Source organism: Colossoma macropomum, unplaced genomic scaffold (genome assembly GCF_904425465.1).
Source record: "Colossoma macropomum unplaced genomic scaffold, Colossoma_macropomum, whole genome shotgun sequence".
NCBI classification, from domain to species: domain Eukaryota; kingdom Metazoa; phylum Chordata; class Actinopteri; order Characiformes; family Serrasalmidae; genus Colossoma; species Colossoma macropomum.
In genome coordinates, this window is record NW_023494802.1 from 18,322,176 (window position 1) to 18,342,058 (window position 19,883).

Consider the following 19,883-nt stretch of genomic DNA (forward strand, 5'->3'; position numbering starts at 1 on the left):
ATTGCTGGGCTGTCAAATGAGTCATATTTAATTGTGATTTAATTATATTTTTTCATGTAATCAAAACTGAACACATTTGTCCAGTTTGCTCAGATTTGTCCCTAATGATTTTTTTTCCCTATTTAACCTCTTATTCACCAGGGTAAATTTTGTTTTTTCCATCCGAATGGATCATGACCAAAATTGTAAGGCAAATTATTCAGTAACTGCATGAAATAAATGTACATTTTTATTTTATTTATATATATTTTTTAAAAGTTCCCCTCAAATTAACAGAAAATGTGTTTTATGATCACACATATTGCTATATGCTTACAATTTACTGCTGAAAGCCCAAAATCTTAGACGCTCTTTGTATTATTTTATAAAAATAATGTTTACAGAGCAGATCACTGAAGAGACGCCATCTGTTTATAGTTTATAGCCCAGATTTGTGGAAAAATGTGTCGACTTTCAGTAGAACAAAAAACTGTGAGTTCAGCTTCTTTTATTATAAGGGTTTAAAATGACATCACCCATCTATTTGACTGGAAAGAAGACAGTTACAGCTCTTATACGACCCCCACCTTTTAAATGTAGCTTATGAAATATGAAAGTTATGAAGAATATGACGAAGTGTGTTTTGGAACCACCGGTGGTCTCAAGGAGTTGAAAAGGTTAAAAAGCAGTGCATTTTATATGAATGGCTGCAATCATCATCATCATCAAAATGTTTTTATTACTTTCAATAATGCAATAACCTTATTTTCATCTTGTGAATGCAGGGTTCACATGATTCTGAACATGAAAACCACAATTTCCAGAGAATTAATACAGCAGTTTCCAGTGAGAGCAACAGTGGCTGCATGGTCCAATCTATGTTTATATCATATACTATATCATTATATGTTTCCAACACCTTCAAAATCATAGCTTCTCACTCTCGTTCATACATGTTTTGTATTCTTGTTGCAGTGAAGGCTCTTGAGGGGAACTGTAGTGTTGCACTTAGCTGCTGCTTTTGTCTGTTTACTGCTCATTGATTTATCTACAAGTTTCCCATGAGCATCATCCAGCATATTCTCCTGAAGGTATCGCCTTTAAAAAGCAACATACTAGGAAAATACTTTAACAGTGCTTTTAAAACTAAGTAAATAAAAAATAAAATGTTGCTTTAATAATTTAGCACATTTACATGTTAGTGCGTTAACTTTTACAGCCCCAGTTGATAATATAAGTTTTTGAAAATGGAATAAATCATGGAAGTAATGGAAGTCGCTGCAAAATGTTAACAAGACACTGTTCATAAACCCAGTTGGAAAAGAGGAGGTCATCTGACTGTTCAAGGGTATTTTCCAATTACATTGACAAATTGATAACCTTGTCTTCAATAATTGATTCAAATTTTAATAAACTGCTATCAGCTTAAATTTAATATGTAAATTATACTTAAAATGTGCTTTCTAGGCTAATTATGCTCACATTTATCTTGAAGTCAAAGAGGATAACTCAGCCAAGCCCAGCACCATCTCTGCCAGCGATCAAAGATCAGGTGACAGCAAACCCAAGCCAAGCCTAGTTTACAGCAGATCAGGTCATTCCAACCTAGGGACAGATTTGTGTCCAGATGTTCGACAGTCACAAACTCCATTACGGAGTTAAAAAGTGGTGCTTTAGAGCTTTTATGGCCCTTTAGCACCCATAGAATGACCACTGCTCTTTTGTGTTTCATTAAATATGTACTTATAGGACTTATAGTCTCCCTATGGGCAAAATACTGGGAGAAAATTATTGTAATGAAGCACTTATTCTGATTTACCATTTAACATCTGTGAAAAGCTTGTCTTTTAGTGCTAACATGGCTGCCACCAAACAAACAAACAAAAAAAAGTCTCTTTTTTTTATTTTTATTGAAAAAGACAAAAAATGAATGTGTGTTCAAAGCAAAGTTAAAGCAATCAATTAGATTTTGGAATAAAATCTCTTTACATTAATTTACATTACAATTGAAAAATGTTTTTGCCTTTTCCTGTAAAGTTACTATTTTGAAGATTTTTTAATTTTTTTTTTGGACAGTGATGAAATGCATTTACTTATTTTTGATGGAAAAAAACACACTCTAAGATGTTTTAAACTGCTATTTTCTAATATTTTGGGTTTCGCTTAAATAATGATCTTTTCTTTCGCCAAAAATGTTTAAAGCACATTTATAGCTACTGTCTGCTGCGTCGTTCCTCTTATACGCTCTGGCTACTGGGCACTGTGGTTTGTGTGTGCGCTGTAGCAGAAAAGTCACTTCACAACACAGCAATTCTTTAATGTGCTGTCTGTAACTAAGGCTGCGTTTACACAGCAGGTAAAAGTGGCCCAAATCTGATTTTCTCACCAAATCCGATTTTTTTGTTTGGCTGTTCAGATTATCTTTTAAATGTGATCTGTATGAGACATCAGTCTGAACAGATCAGCTCCTAAACTGACCCACACGCGCAAAAGAACAGAGCTTCACGTGGCGGCTCGTCCAGAGGTAAACAGTCATGAAGGCCAGCGAACGCCAGTCGCTCCCGCAGCTTTCAGTGTTGTCTTCGCCAGCATCACAGGAGCGAGTATAAAGTTCCAGTGGTTGACAGCTGGACTCATCATCCAGAATGTGTTCGAGTTCGCCCTATAAAGGGCGCGTTATTCGGCCTCGGACACTTCTTCGGTTCGAGTCCTCTGATGCTGCAGCCTCGGGCTCCTCTGACCGCGTTCGGCCGTTCCGTTTGAACTCTTCTAATGTTTTGCTACAGAAACATCAGCCTAAATGTTTCTGAGTCTCAGCAGCGTAAAATTATGATAAATGTCAAGTTAGATTGACGTAAAAGTCGCATGAATTCCGATCTGGCTGTTCAGACTGAGTCGCATTGCCGCAGATCGGATACGGACCGGATTTCAGTACCACATATGAAAGCGTCTCAAATCGGAATTGAAAATGTCAGATTCAGTGTGTTTATCTGTTCACACTGACACACAGACTCACATCTGTGTCACATTTGAGGAAAAAAATCGGATTTGGGCCACTTTTACCTGCTGTGTAAACGCAGCCTAAGAGGTTACGCTCAAAATCATAGCTCCCAAACGACCAGTGAAATTAAAAAAAAGAAATTTACAATTTCATGTGGTTTCCAAAAGCACCTGACACAGAACTTCAGCTCATCCCAGCAGCGGAAAATAAATGTTTTTTTTTTTTTTTAATTTTTCAAAAAACAATCAATTTTTCCTCAAATATCTGATGTGCTATGTTGAAATAATGTCTTAATTCTCAAATATCTATTATGTTGGAATAATCACATACTTTCTTGATTAGTAATAACTTTTTTTGTCATTATTTTGACTGATTAAGCGTCGTCAGACTGACAGTAATTAGTGCCTCTCTTAGTAAATCTGAGCCCTAGTCTCTTGAAGACCACTGCTGTACGGGTCAGTCAAGCACAGCTGAACTAGAAAAAGGACCAACATTTACCACTTTTAGTTCCCTGATGTATCTTTCAATGGATGTGAGTGTGAAGAACCTTTTTAAACTTCCACAAAACATAAAAGTTCTACACCAATTAAAGCTTTCCATAGAACCATACATCCAGGCCAAGAACAATTTAGGAACCTTTATTTTTATGAGTGTTGTTAGCAATGTCCCATGCAATGTTTGGTAACCCCTTAAACTGCAAGGGCCTGAATCTGAACCTGTGTCAAACACATGGTCCACGGGCCGAGTCAGGCCCGTGACACAGTCCTAATCAGCCCACGAAATTATTTTATATTCTTATTAGCCCGTTTCACCCTGAGATACACTATAGTCCAGCATGCACTGCAACAGTGTGCGTTCTGACCTTCTTCCCCCACCAACAAGTTATGGCCCAGCGATTACACAAAAAGAAGCCTGGTGTCTACATACACACATACATACATCATCTAAACCGCTTATCCTTCTGGGTTGCGGTGGGGTGCTGGAGCCTATCCCAGCTGTCATTGGGCGAAAGGCAGGATACACCCTGGACAGGTCGCCAGTCCATCGCAGGGCAGGCCTGGTGTCTAGCTCAATTAAAAAAACACCAAAAAACAACTCATTTTTGTTTATTTTTGAATAAGTAGTCAATGCCTATTTTGTTGTTGCAGGTTTGGCATATTTTGAATAAACAATGACCTGTTGTCATGGCAAAATATTAAGTGAAAATGCAATAAAAACACATAAATATATAATAAAAACAAAAAAGCTGGGCCACTGATTTGCTGAGATTTGTCAATATGGCCCTTTTAGTGGTTGAGTTTGACACCCCTGATCTAGGCTATAACTACAGTATTTACACAATCATTTCTTAGCAGTTACCAATTAATTCATCATAGTTGCTCAATTACATGTTCTAAGATTACTAACTGAATAATACGCTTGTGGCTTATTGGCTTAATAAGCAGAGGCAGCACAGATACAGAACACCTTGTTATCATGATTTTCAGGGAACTCCTTAAGAGCCACTGGTCACTTTGAACACTGACCTCTTGTACGCCGAATTCTCCACTTCTGCAATCATATTTTTTAACACATCGACGCAAATGCACTCACGTCTTAGCAAACCACCAATTACTCTCCCCTTTTTCCTTTCATGTTTCTTTCACTCCTTTTTCCCCCCCTCGCTGCACTCCTCCGCACCATTCCTCGTTCGATGGTCGAGATGAACGCGCAGCGACGGCAGAGTTTTTGAGGGATCCGAGTTCATGACGAGAGTAAGAGGCAGGTGATCGTTCAGAGATAATTATGATTATGAACGTGGACTACCTGAGCGTGAAAGACGGAAAGAAAAAGAGAGAGATGCCCAAGAGACAAGCAGCAAATGAATACAAGGTAATACAGTTGCCATGCTGATTAATAGGGCGTGGTGGTGGCCATTAAGGCATAGCAATATAATATGGAAGAAAAAGGGAAAGCAATGAGGGAAGATGGATGGATGCGGCGGAAAAGTGTGGGGGGGACGGAGGACATGGCTGCTCTGTAGTAACAAAACGGGATGGAGGACATTACTTCAGTGCAGGTTCTGTCACTGAAGAAGCATTATTTTACAGTGGCTAATCACGGTCATTAAGTGCTAATGTGAGTCTATAGTATGGTGTGTGAGTCATAATGATTATGATTTATTACACTGACTGATGATTCACTCTTAGGTGCTGATAAGCCAAATAGACTGATACGAACATAATCACATTCTCTGCATGTAGAACTTTAAAGGAGGTAAATTTAACCCACTCTGCCATCCGCAATTACTGGCACTTTCATTTAACCCTTTGAACTGCAAGGGCTTCTATGTGGGTCAACATTCCAGTTTTCCACTCTCACAGCTGCATAATGTTGTAAATTCTCATAGCAATTTGGATCATTTACAGTCAAATTACATGCTTTGTTGATTTTCTGAGCAAAAAATGTACATTTTTGTTTTATTTATTAATTTTTTTATTGGTAAAAGCTCCCCTCAAATTAACAGAAAATGTGTTTTATGATCACACATATTGCTATATGCTTACAATTTACTGCTAAAAGACAAAAATCTTAGACACTCTGTATTATTTTATAAAAATAATTTTTACAGAGCAGATCACTGAAGAGACGCCATCTGTCTATAGTTTATAGCTCAGATTTGTGGAAAAATGGGTCGACTTTCAGTAGAAAAAAAAACTGTAAGTTCAGCTTCTTTTATTATAAGGGTTTAAAATGACATCACCCATCTATTTGACTGGAAAGAAGACAGTTACAGCTCTCATACGACCCCCACCTTTAGAATGTAGCTTATGAAATATGAAAGTTATGAAGAATATGACCAAGTGCGTTTTGGAACCACCGGTGGTTCCAAAGAGTTGAAAAGGTTAATATTAGCTAGTTTCACAATGCGCTGCACTACAGTCCCCAGCATGCACTGCATATTAATACGCACTATTCCAACAACAATCTATGGGACAGCAGTTACAGCTCAGTTCTACACAGCAGTTGTATCACCAAACAACTAACTGCAGTTCAGCCAGTATAAACGTTTAATTTTAATGTTAAGTTAAATTTAGAACATTTCAAGTATTCATGTAATGCAGGGGTGCACAACTCTGGTCCTGGAGGGCCAGTGTCCAGCAAAGTTTGGAGGTTTCCCTACTCAAATACACCCACTTAACCTGGCTATTAACAGATAAGTGTAATCTGTTGTGTTGCAGCAGGTACGTAACAAAACTGTGCTGGACACCAGCCGTCCTGATGTAATATGTCAAGGTCTACATTACAAGAGTCTATATTTTTACTGTAGAAGTTTTTGCGTGTGAATAAACAATGACCAGCTCGGTTTATAGCAAAATGTTAATTAAAAAGGAAAAAAAAACATAGTGTTCTCTGGCCCACGGGTTTGTTGAGATTTTTTAATATGGCCCAGTTAGGGGTTGAGTTTGACACCCCTGCTCTACAGAGAACAGGTAAAAGGGGGCTAACAAAGTATGCAGAGAAACAGATGGACTACAGTCTGTAACTGTAGAACTACAAAGTGCACCTATATAGTAAGTGGAGCTGATAAAATGGACAATGAGCGTAGAAACAAGGAGGTGGTCATAATGTTATGCCTGATGGGTGTAAAATACATTGTATTTGTGGCCATATATGCCATGAAACCTTTTGTTATATTCTGTTGACTCAACACGCTCGCAATCATCAGATTCAGCCAATGTTACAAAATGTTCTTCTGCACATTGTGTGCAATGACACCTTTCCACCAGAGAGGTCTCCAAATTCCCAAAATGTACATAGTGCAGCTTTAAGGCCTTAATATTACAAAGCTGCATAAAAATCACTTTATTTGTCAGAGGTTTACTATAACGCTTACTCTATTTTTGTCAAAAAAGTCAAATGCTTTGATCTGTGGTAAGAATAGATGAAAATAAAAGCCTTCATTTGATTAGAACTGAATAATGTTCTGGGGCTGTTTTTTAGGGTTGGGGAAAGGCCTCTTAGTTCCAGGATAATGAAGGATTATGTTAATGCTACAGCATACAAAGCTATTGTAAACAATTATATGCCTCCAAATTGTGGTATGACTGTCCCCCTGTGCACAAAGCGAGGTCCATAAAGACATGATTTGATGAGTTTGGTGTGGAGGAACTCCACTGGCCTGCACAGAGCCCTGACCTCAGCCCCACCAAACAACTTTGGGTTGAACTGGAATGTAATTGCGAGCCAAGCCTTCTCATCAGATCAGTGCCTGACTTCACAAATGCTCTTTTGACTGACTGAGCACAAATTTCCACAGACACACTCCATTATCTTGTGGAAAGCCTATCAGGAAGATTTGATTCTGTTATAGCCGCAAAAGGAGGGGGCAACACCCTGTTAATGTCTATAGATTTGGAGTGGGATGTCCACCAACCTCAAAGGCGTGGTGGTCATCTGCCTACATACTTTTGGCCATATAGTGTAGCTTGCTGACACTTCAATAGTATTGTTTTCCCTTTCATGGCCTCATCTTTGGAGGGCATTCCAATGGAGGGCATTGTAGCCTGTAGAGAAAAGGTTCTGTGATCTGCTATAACAGACGTGTGTATGTTTTATGTAGCTTCTTCTGAACCGCACAGCACAGCAACAGAGGGAAAACAGTGTGAATGTGCCAGGCTTTGCAAAAGAAAGCATGGTAATGAAAAGGCCTGATGAAAATGATCATATTCATTTTGGATCTTTATGCAACGCACGATGATGATAATGATACAATGCTTGATAAGTGCTATCAAAACTGAAGCCTTCAGGGCTTTTTTCAATCAGACTCAGAGGTCCCTGTTCCTCTTTCTCTTTGGCCGAGTAATTGCAGTAAAGTGATACAGGCTCAGTCAATTTGGTGCTTTTTAAATGTCAAAGACTCCACACACACACGCAACACTGCTAAGTGGAAATAGATTCCCCCGCCCAGCTTGAATTTCATGGTTTGATCTTGTAATGTGCGAAAAGGTTCAAAAAAGGTTTGTACAGCAGCTGTATTCACTCAATCAGCGACGAACAGTACAAAAAGTATTTATCAGTACGATGGTTTACTGTTTACTCGAATTGAAAATAATATTTTTCATGGAATCTCAGTTATGCCGTGTTATCTTGGGTGAATTTATATTGGGGATTAGGTGAAAACATGTGGCCGTTCAATCTTTTTTAAAACCTTTTCGCTTGCTGTAGTTCCAGTGTCGCTTGGTATTGTTATCTGTTCAGTGAATGTGCTGCCTGAGGACCTGATTTGTCAAAGGGAGCGTGAATTTGAGGGGGAAACTGAATCAGATACAGCACCTGTAGCAGCTTTTGATGACAGTTTATTTAAACAGTTTTCTTACCTAATTTTGGAAGATGGCAAAATGTGTGGAGGACTTCCATAAGGTATGTTTCCAAAATGTTGTAAAGCCAAATTGATTTCAACCACAAATGATTTGCAGCGGCTTGAAGAAGAGAGAGCCTGAACTCGCCGGCGAATAGAAATTATCGGTGTCAACAAAAAACTGCTTGCTACTGCTTAGCTGTTTAGGGGGATGAACCGGAAGGTGCAACTGTGATCTATCGCAGCTTCTCTGATGAATAAATTACTCACATAAGCTCTGAGTTTTGCTGACACTGTGTGACGAAACACCACCAACCGAAACACCACCAACCCAAACACAATAGGCATGCAGGGCGGAGAGGTACATATAGGCGTTGTAAGGAAAAAACAGTACCCAGAGAAAACGTTCACTGGTCATTTTGGATAGCAGATAAAATGGTCATATTTCTAGTGCAGACATACGGACGTCTGGTTCCTAGTACTATAATGGTGAACAATTCTGACTGTAAATTTCTCTAGGAAGGCACATTTCACACCGAACCACTCTGAATGACATTGTTTCCATCTAAACCATTAAATGATTAGGTCATTTTGCAAAATCAGTGGATTTTCCCTTTAACTATTTTAGCCTAGCAAGAGGTCTTCACAACTATGCAGCTAGAGAGAGTGGAACACATTACTAATTTCACAGCTTGACTGGTAAAAACACATTTTTATATACAGCTGCAATTACATGGAATAAGCAGCTTCTTTCTCTTCAACAATTACAAGTGGAGTAGCTTTAAATGTGCTTTGAAGAAACGTTTGCTTTTATTTTACAACCCCATTTCCAAAAAAAAGTTGTGCAGAATGTAAATAAAAATAGGATGCAATGATATGCAAATCATGTAAACCATATTTTTAAAGGAAAACACTACAAAGACAACATATCAAATATTGAATTAGAGAAATTTTGTTGTTTTTTTTTAAATATATGCCCATTTTGAATTTGTTGGGACAGGTCTGGACTGCAGGCAGGTCAGCTTAGCACCCGGACTCTTAATTTGAAACAATGTTGTTGTAATACATGCAAAATGTGGTTTGACATCGTTTTGCTGAAATAATCAAGGCCTTCTCCGAAAAAGACGTTGTCACGATGGCAGCATATGTTGCCAAAACATGTATATATTTTTCAGCATTAATGGTGCCTTAACAGATGTGCACGTCATGCATGCCACGTGCACTAATGCACCCTATACCATCATGAATACTGGCTTTTGAACTGTGCTCTGATAACAAGCTGAGTGGTCTTTAGCCTGGAGGGACACAGTGTCCATGATGTCCGAAAAAAATTTCAAATGTTGATTTGTCGGACCACAGGACACTTTTTTCCACTTACCCTCAGTTCATTTTAAATGAGCCCGGGCCCAGAGAAGGTGGCAGCATTTCTGGATCCTGTTTATATTTGGTTTCTTCTTTGCATTTTAGAGTTTTAACTTGCATTTGTGGATGCAGTGATGAGCTGTTTTCATAGACAGTGTTTTTCAGAAGTGTTTCTGAGCCCATGCAGTGATTTCCACTACAGAATCATGTCTGTTTTTAATGCAGTGCCGCCTGAGGGCCCAAAGAACACGGCCAGCAAATATTGGTTTTTGGTCTTGTCCCTTGCATACAGAGATTTCTCCAGATTCTCTGAATCTTTTAATGTTATTATGTACCGTAGATGATGAAAAGGAAAAGTTCTTTGATATTTTACGTTGAGAAACGTTATCCTTGAATTTTTGCTCTATTTGCTCACGCAGTCTTCCACAGAGTGGTGAACCCCTCCTCGTCTTTACTTCTGAAAGACTCCGCCTCTCTGAGATGCTCTTTTTATACCCACTCATGTTACTGACCTGTTGCCAATTAACCACCAGGTGTTTTTATAGCATTACACCACTTTACCAGCCTTTTGTTGCCCCCGTCCCAACTTTTTTGGCCTCAAATTCAAAATTGGCATATATTTTTCAAAAAATAATAAAATTTCTCAGCTTCAACATTTGATATGTTGTCTTTGCACTATTTTGAATTAAATATAGGATTTAAATGATTTGCACTTGATTGCATTTTGTTTTTGTTTACGTTTTGCACAGCGTCCCAACTTTTTTTTGCAAATGGGGTTGTACTGTCATTCAGTGTTTTTTGCTTGACATTTTAACATCTTGATGTCTTTCAGAGGACCACAATGGAGATAATTCCACTTATAAGTTTGTATAATGCAGTCTTATGTATTTTGTATATAATTGTCTAATCTATCTATCTATGAACCCCTGCTCTACAAACTTTTCATCAAGCTGTAATCACTGTAAAACATCTCTTCTAATTACATACACAAATAAGGTACTGATTGAAAGTTAATCTGTACTTCCAACCAAATTTCTCTGCTTTCTCAATAAGCTACAAGTAAGAAATCAATCAAATAAAACAACAACCTGCTGTTGCTATGGCTGAGGATAACTGCAATATCTAAAGGCTAAAGCTAAGGTCACATCCTGACCCAGGAATATCTAACAAAAATGAACGTTGCAATGTTACTTTCAGAAGCTTGGAAGAAAAAGTCAAATGCGTTAGTGAGCACAAGAGAACGGAGAGAATTAATTTCCTCTCACTCACATCTGCATTCTTTAACCACCATCTGTCCAGTTCTTTTGGAATCGCCCTCAGGTGGCACTGACCTCAGGGTGGCATTCTTACAGCCTGTATAAAATATTCTGTATTTAGAAGCCCACATCATAATGGTGGCATGGGGAGCAGAGCTCACCACTTCAAAACTTGTGGCCACATAAGAGGCAACCGGCTCTTAACAACCAAAAGTATTCTAACTTAATTATTCATGCAGCTGTGAAACCTTTAGAGTGGGAGGAAATATCATGTGCCATTTCGAAGGCAATCAGACAAAAGGAGTCAAAGAGCAGAGGCAGTCACTGCTGAGAGAGTTAGCATTCACAGTCAGGGGAAGGGGGAGCGAGAGCACAGGTGAATGAGTAAATGAGCTCGTTTATAGCTTTTAATGGTGTGGCATTTGATGAAGAATGCTTTGCTGCAGCTAACAAACAGTAAAAAGCCCTCCTTCTTTTTTTTGACAGTTGCCAGCACTAGGTTGTCGTCTATTTTTGAGCTTAGAGTGTACATTTCACGTTAACTTTCTAGCTATGGACGTCATGGACACATTAAAATCAATGAAATGATTTCTACCTGAGCCCAAATTCATAACTGCAAATGGTCTGATAGAAGCAGATATATGAGCAGTGCTTAAGACAATTTCAGTTCCAATCCAGTATTCCACTATCAATAAATTACATCAGGCTTATCATGAATCACATATTTCTCTGCTCTAAGACAACAATAAAATGAAAATACAGTTTTCATATGATATATCTGTTCCCTCAGCATGAAATATTCCTTATCCGTCCAAATTAATTTAATAGTCACGGTCAAATGACCCACAGAAACGAGCTGGGGTTTTATCTAGAGAACTCGGTCATGGTGCATCTTCTAAATTGGATGAATTCGGAGCCCCCTGTTTTTTTGGAATATGAATAACTTCTTCATACGTAAAACAAATGTATTATAGTGCTTTGATATTATTGAGTAACTGTGCTTTTTACTGAGCTATTGTAGACATTTCAATTATATCAATCTTTTCATATTAAGGTAATTAAATTAACACTGACATTTTACACTTTGCAGTGATTATTTAATAGAAATTAGGGGAATGGAAAATCCTCAAGTGAAAAAAAAGGTGAGTGGCTGACATCTTCTAATTGTCTAGGCATAACATTATGACCACCTCCTTGTTTCTACACTCATTGTCCATTTTATCAGCTCCACTTACTATATAGGTGCACTTTGTAGTTCTACAGTTACAGACTGTAGTCCATCTGTTTCTCTGCATACTTTGTTAGCCCCCTTTTACCCTGTTCTTCAGTGGTCAGGACCCCCATGGACCCTCACAGAGCAGGTACTATTTGGGTGGTGGATCATTCTCAGCACAGTAACACTGACGTGGTGGTGGTGTGTTAGTGTGTGTTGTGCTGGTCTGAGTGGATCAGACACAGAAGTGCTGCTGGAGTTTTTAAACACCTCAGTGTCACTGCTGGACTGAGAATAGTCCACCAACCAAAAATATCCAGCCAACAGTGTCCTGTGGGCAGCGTCCTGTGACCACTGATGAAGGACTAGAGGATGACCAACACAAACTGTGCAGCAGCAGATGAGCTATCGTGTCTGACTTTACATCTACAAGGTGAACCGACAAGGTAGGAGTGTCTAATAGAGTGGACAGTGAGTGGACACAGTGTTTAAAAACTCCAGCAGCACTGCTGTGTCTGATCCACTCGTACCAGCACAACACACACTAACACACCACCACCACCACGTCAGTGTTACTGCAGTGCTGAGAATGATCCACCACCCAAATAGTACCTGCTCTGTGAGGGTCCATGGGGGTCCTGACCACTGAAGAACAGGGTAAAAGGGGGCTAACAAAGTATCAGAGAAACAGATGGACTACAGTCTGTAACTGTAGAACTACAAAGTGCACCTATGTAGTAAGTGGAGCTGATAAAATGGACACTGAGTGTAGAAACAAGGATAATAATGTTACGCCTGATCGGTGTGTATATACTGGGAGGACTTTAGAACTACTCCTTCACCCAGACTGCTTCAACTGTATGATGTCTAGAAGCTTTCATAGAGGTAAAGCCTGCTTCTGCCTATGGCTGCATTCACAAGGTCATTTTTTGTGTTGATAGATGATGGCAGTGCATGAAAATTACACCCTAACTGCTGAGAAAAGCTGTGTTTAAAATAGCCCATGACACACTGCTCAAGTACTTACTGTGCCTTAAAGCAGTAAGCAGTATGCTGTATATGACCAACATAATTTTTTCCAGTATGCCAAAAATACCCAGATACACTACTCTGGCTTAATATTCCAGCATTTTTCATGATATACTGCATCCAAAAATGCAAAAAGATCATTTCAGGAGGACGTAACCACTGATGTACCCAATTGGTTGGCCCAAACAACAGCCCTGGATTCAGCTGTATGTTATTTTGAGCACAGCCAAAATTAATCAGAGTTGAACTAGACTGAATGTACACTGTGTAATCATGTGTAGCCAATAAGAGACCGCCAGGGCTGGGGCTTCAGTCAGTCACATCAGCGTTGAACAAGATATGGGTGAAACTAATCACTGCTGTCAGCTCTGATCCAGAGCTGTACAATCCAACTCTAAAGATCTATCCAGAGAGTTTACGACACTGTCGGTGAGTGTACAGGACTATTGGGTTACAGATCAAATGCATACATTTTACCTTAAAGTCAACCTGATTGTCAAAACTGACCTTTTTTTACCTTGTTAGTTCATGGCCCTGGTCATATTACGCACAGCTCAGCAGACCATGCCATTTAAAATATAAAATTATGTTTTCATAATCTAATCAGTGAAGCGACTTCGAAAATGTCTCCTGAGTTTTGATTACGTCATCGTGTACCAGTGGGCCGGGACAATAATGTTAACCAGTAATTTGTTTCACCGCCCCCTCCCACAGTATGTGAGCGGAGCGGCAGGAATTTCCTCTCGTCGCTCAAAGAGTGTTGTGTTCACTTCATGAAAATATGCTAGGCTGCGAAGTAATATTACAGTAAACACTACAGTAACATTAATTCACTTTTAGTTTGTTGCTATTGTTTAAAGAAAACCTCGTCTCCAAAATGGGAACTTTACAGGAGAAGGAAAAAACTTGCTTTACTTTTAATGTAAGTCAATGGAACCAGACTTTTTTCCAAGTCATTTTGGCTCATTTCCTTGAGTCCATTCATCATAAAACATATGATGTAAAGAGCAACAGGCATTTTCAAATTATGTCAAAAACTGAAAAACGTCAAAAACAGCAATGTGCATAATTTAACATTCTGGACAGATATGTTTGGATTTTTAAGCTCACTTTTTAGCTTACAGTTCAATATGATTCTATTTTAGTGACAATGTGGCTACCAGTTATTTTAGTATGCAGTGAAATATATGATATGTTCCTGGTAGTACACTATATAAGTTATATATCTATGCTTTTTTGTGGACTACTTTTGTGAAATAACCACTTCACAGTGTCAAGACATCACTATGATTGCACATTGTTGTAATGCATGTGCAGCCAGTCTTTTCTCACGGGTTGGAACGCACTGTTCCTGCTAATGCCAGTTTGAAACCTGAAGCAGCACGACTGCCAATAAAGAATAATGTTTCTGTGATTATTTAGTATTCAATGAAAACTGTGGTGGACGTGTACTTGGTTTTGGATGTATGTCACTAGTGCCAAACAGCAGAAACCAGACTACAATAGATAATCACTCACATTGTTTAGATGCATAGACAACATATACAGGCACCTCAAAGCAGCTCCTGACTGTAAACATTTAAACACCTTTGTTATCTTCTGAAAATGCACTTCACTGGATCAGGTTATTTTAGCCTGGATATTTCCAATTTTCATACTCTAACAGTAAAAATTGACCTTGAATTTATATATTTATATATATATATATATATATATATATATATATATATATATATATAATCTTTAGAAGACAATCTTTTAAAAAAAATGAATAAATAAGAGTGAGAAAAAGTGGGAAAAGTACAAGCAGTCATGGAGCACCTGAGGGATGGCATTCTAATGTCTGGGGGCCAAAGCACTAAAAGATCTGCCCCCTATTCATTCCATTCTGGCCTTAGTGACCACCAGCAGACCCGCAACACAATCTATTTTACCATTCACACAACAAAACAGAAAACATAAAAGTACTTTTTTAAAATATAAGCTGAACTTTGTTTGATCAATTTCCAGTATAGGCCCGCTGTACCACTTCACAGTGCATGTAGGCTGTAGCAGTAGACCTGCCAAATCACACATCAGTGCGGAATAAAGGACTTTAGGCCAGGAATATCAGGTCTTATCCACAAAGAGCCGGTGTGGATGTAGGTTTTATATTACAACAAAGCAGGAGCACGTGAGATCAGATGTTTAAGACTGAGACCAACTGAACAAGTGGAACCAGGTGTGTTTCTGCTTTGTTGGAATGAAAACCTGCAGCCACACCAGCCCTTTGTGGATAAGACTGGACACCTCTGCTTTAGGCTCCACATCACTCAAATACTCTGCCTCCCACCCCCATCTATCATCGAGTGAAATGCTCAGCAAGCTCGGACACCGCCCCGCCGATACACACTTCAATCTGAAATATATCACCGTACAGAAAGGAGGTGATTTCCCATTATCACTGACTTTAAGGAAGCTAACAGCACCACAGCTAGCTCTGATGAAATGGTAAGAACTGTCAAATGAAGCAGTATTGCATATCATAGGCTGGGCCTGGACCCCCAAGTCACCAGGGGGCACCGCAAGGAATATGGAATAATAGTAAAAGCAAGTGGAGCACTTTTCAATGATGTTCCTTTGACTACATCTAATGTTAACTTTCTGACTTGCACACATAGCTAGCCACCGTTTTTAGCCTTAGCTACCTTGGAACTCCTTAAGACTATTAATGTAAGTTGTTTTGATGTGTTTGAGTTCCACCAATTTTTCCTACACAATTCAATGGTTGAGATGTAAACAAAATCATTCAGAGTGATTTGATTTGAGATGCTTCGTTCTGGAGAAACTTACTGAGTCAGAATGTTCACAGTGGTGGTGATAGGAACCAGACGTCTGAAGAGTTTAATGCCTTCAAAAGCTCCCTCACAGACAGTTTGGAGAGAAGGGTGCAGAACCAGAACCTTGTTTCCAAAACACATTTCATGCTGAAGGGGTTCATGCAGGTGTGATGCAAAATAGTTCCCAAAGCAATGACTATTTTTCAAATCTACCACTATTTTACCATTATCAATGTTACGTATAAAATTCAGAAGACGTGTACGTTCAATGAATTAGTCTATTAATATAACTAATATACCACAGCGTGATTCAAAAAGATTCATCCGATTTCAAAATGATTTATTTCACTTGTAAATCATTACAGATCAATGCAGTGAACTGTAAATGGTTTAAATGAGCATAAAGTTTATTATGTAATTGTACAAGGTCTCAGTATGAACCTCCTCCAGCTGTACAGACAACATCAACACCATAGTCAAATTCATCCCATACTGGATTGAGCATGTCGGGTGTCGCTGCACTCACGGCTCTTTCAGTGCGATTTCGGAGATCATCCAGTGTTGTGGAACCAACAACGAACGCTCTGAGCTGTTGGAGCTTCACTGCCCACGAAAATCACACTGCACAGTTATGACGGATTCACTCTTATTGAAGTGGAGAACGCAGAACGCTTTATGCTCAGGGGTCGCATCTCCTCTCAGACTGAAGGGAGCAGTCAGAACCTCTATGACCCCCTCTTTCAATTGGATTGTGATTGGTTCCTAGGCGCCTCACGGTTGTAAAAATATAGCGCTTTGAAATCGGATTAATCTTTTTGAATCACCCTGTATTTCAATAAAATGGTGATACCATTGCAGAGTGATATTTATTGTAGCTTCCTGACCGAAATTCATGTTATTTATATGAAGAAACATCAGCCTAGCAGAAGACACATCCACACTGAAACTGGCCTTTCTCTTATACAGTTAACTCACTCTGGAGGCTCTTCCATTTAAGCAAGAATTCCCATTTGTCAGTCAATCCGGCCAAGGGCTAAACGGAGCAGCCTTTCATTAAGAGGGATGTTGGACAGCGCCTGCGATCTGTGTCCTCCTACATAAATCAAGCCACACATCTTTCAGACTTCTCATTTAAAAAGGCCTGAACTTTTCCATCCTGAAAGAAGCACAACACGGGTTATACGATGGCACGCTGCAAACAAGATGGGATCGAGATGATGTGTCTGTCCACCTGCTGGGAGAGACAAACATTAACGTCAGGCAGCAGGAGGAGAGAAAATGAAACGTTATTGTAGAGCGAGACACATTAGAAGCTTGTCTGCTGAACTGTCCACTGGCTGGACGCATGCCTGGGGCTGTTCAGTCAGTGGAAGCGGCTTTGCTCCGTGATGAGCCTGGCTACAGCTTTTGCCATTAAGCACTTCCTGATGCAAGTCCTTCATTTGCCTCGCTGGATTATCTTTCCTTGTTTGAGGGTCATTAGCGCTTGGACGTCATTACGTGAGCAGACGTTAAAGGCTTATGTCGTCCACTCCACAACTGGAAAAAGCTATTTAGTCATGTTTTTCCTTACATTTGAAGTGGATGGTCAATTTACACATAATGAAAAAGTGATGCACTGAAATTACATTATTTAAATGGGTACATCATTTCCATATAAACATAATATACACAGATCAGGCGTAACATTATGACCACCTCCTTGTTTCTGGACTCAGTGTCCATTTTATCAGCTCCACTTACTGTATAGGTGCACTTTGTAGTTCTACAGTTACAGACTGTAGTCCATCTGTTTCTCTGATACTTTGTTAGCCCCCTTTCACCCTGTTCTTCAGTGGTCAGGACCCCCATGGACCCTCACAGAGCAGGTACTATTTGGGTGGTGGATCATTCTCAGCACTGTAGTAACACTGACGTGGTGGTGGTGTGTTAGTGTGTGTTGTGCTGGTATGAATGGATCAGACACAGCAGTGCTGCTGGAGTTTTTAAACACTGTGTCCACTCACTGTCCACTCTATTAGACACTCCTACCTTGTCAGTCCACCTTGTAGATGTAAAGTCAGAGACGATAGCTCATCTGCTGCTGCACAGTTTGTGTTGGTCATCCTCTAGTCCTTCATCAGTGGTCACAGGACGCTGTTGGCTGGATATTTTTGGTTGGTGGACTATTCTCAGTCCAGCAGTGACACTGAGGTGTTTAAAAACTCCAGCAGCACTGCTGTGTCTGATCCACTCAGACCAGCGCAACACACACTAACACACCACCAGTGTTACTACAGTGCTAGAATGATCCACCACCCAAATAGTACCTGCTCTGTGAGGGTCCATGGGGGTCCTGACCACTGAAGAACAGGGTAAAAGGGGGCTAACAAAGTATCAGAGAAACAGATGGACTACAGTCTGTAACTGTAGAACTACAAAGTGCACCTATATAGTAAGTGGAGCTGATAAAATGGACAATGAGTGTAGAAACGAGGAGGTGGTCATAATGTTATGCCTGATTGATGTACTACATTAATGCAAATTTGTCTTTCAGTTTACTTACTTTTAGCAATAACCGTGTTGATGTAATATGGTTTAGTCATGTGGGAATGATGTGCAGAGTTCAGTACAGTTTTCAGTACATATGATACTATATTTATGTAGGCCTAAACTGTCTGTTCTAATCACGCTGGGAATATCAGGCTTTTTCCTTCAAGAAATAACCTGAAATTTTCCACCACAAATTTCATCTTTTTCAAATTAGCTCCTGCACCTTGATATTGCTACACTTTCCCTTTTGCAGTGACTGGTCCTTAGAGGCAGCTTTGCTCTATCCAGCACCTGATTACTCTCCTAAATCTGCAGCTCCAGTCACAAGTGTCTCTAAGAGCTCTATCACACACCTTGAGTGCTCCTTTCTGTCGTTCTCCAGGCAGATCAGACACATCTATTGTAGCTTCAGATATCTTAACTGGCTTCCTTCTTCACTGTCATCCTAAACTGACTAGGAATTGTGACACACAGTTATCCACCATGAGACCACAAGCAAAAGCTCAAAGAGAATATAGTTTAACAGAGTTTTTGAACAGCCTTAGTAAGAAATTGTTAAGCAGACTAAACTTCTCCAAAAATGAATGGATCTAGAAATGCCGACATGACTTATTTCTGGGTCGTTCTACAGAAACACCCACGCTTCTATCTCTCCATAGGAGTCACTGGTGTTACCGATCCTAATTGGTGTTACACATAAGAAAGGGAACACCAGAGACATTTTAATAAAAATGCATTTTACTAAATGGCTGCTACAGAGCATCCAACCACATGTTGTCAATCATGGAATATCCACTAAAATATATAATTTAATCCATTTGTATTCTATTTTTTTCCCAATTACCTAAGAATGAAGTCGGTCACACCAGTGACTTCAGCTAAAACCTTCATATGAAATCATGAGCTAAATGAGAAAATCTCTGATAACTGAAAGACACAGTGGACTCACCATGAGCTTTTCTTCATAGATCTTCAGAAAATAGGTAAAAGGAAGTCGAGTGATGTCATCAGTGTGATTTTTATTTCAAAATAAGAGATTTTTTGTTACACAGTAACACCAGTGACACGACTCCTGGGGAACTTTCATTATATAATATTTATTTGTTTTCTTTATATCATTTAATTTATATATTCCACACTCATGTATAGATTATTGTAGTTACAATAGCAGAAAACATGTTTTTTTTCTTCAAAATATGGCCTCAGCCTTCACACATGACTGTGAGGACGAGCTCTTCTGTGGTCCTTGGAATTCTATATGATTGATTTAAAAACCAATATTGCTAAATTGGTTCAAGAAGGTGTAATTGTTAAATTAACATTGCTTTATTTAAAAATATAAATAAATCAT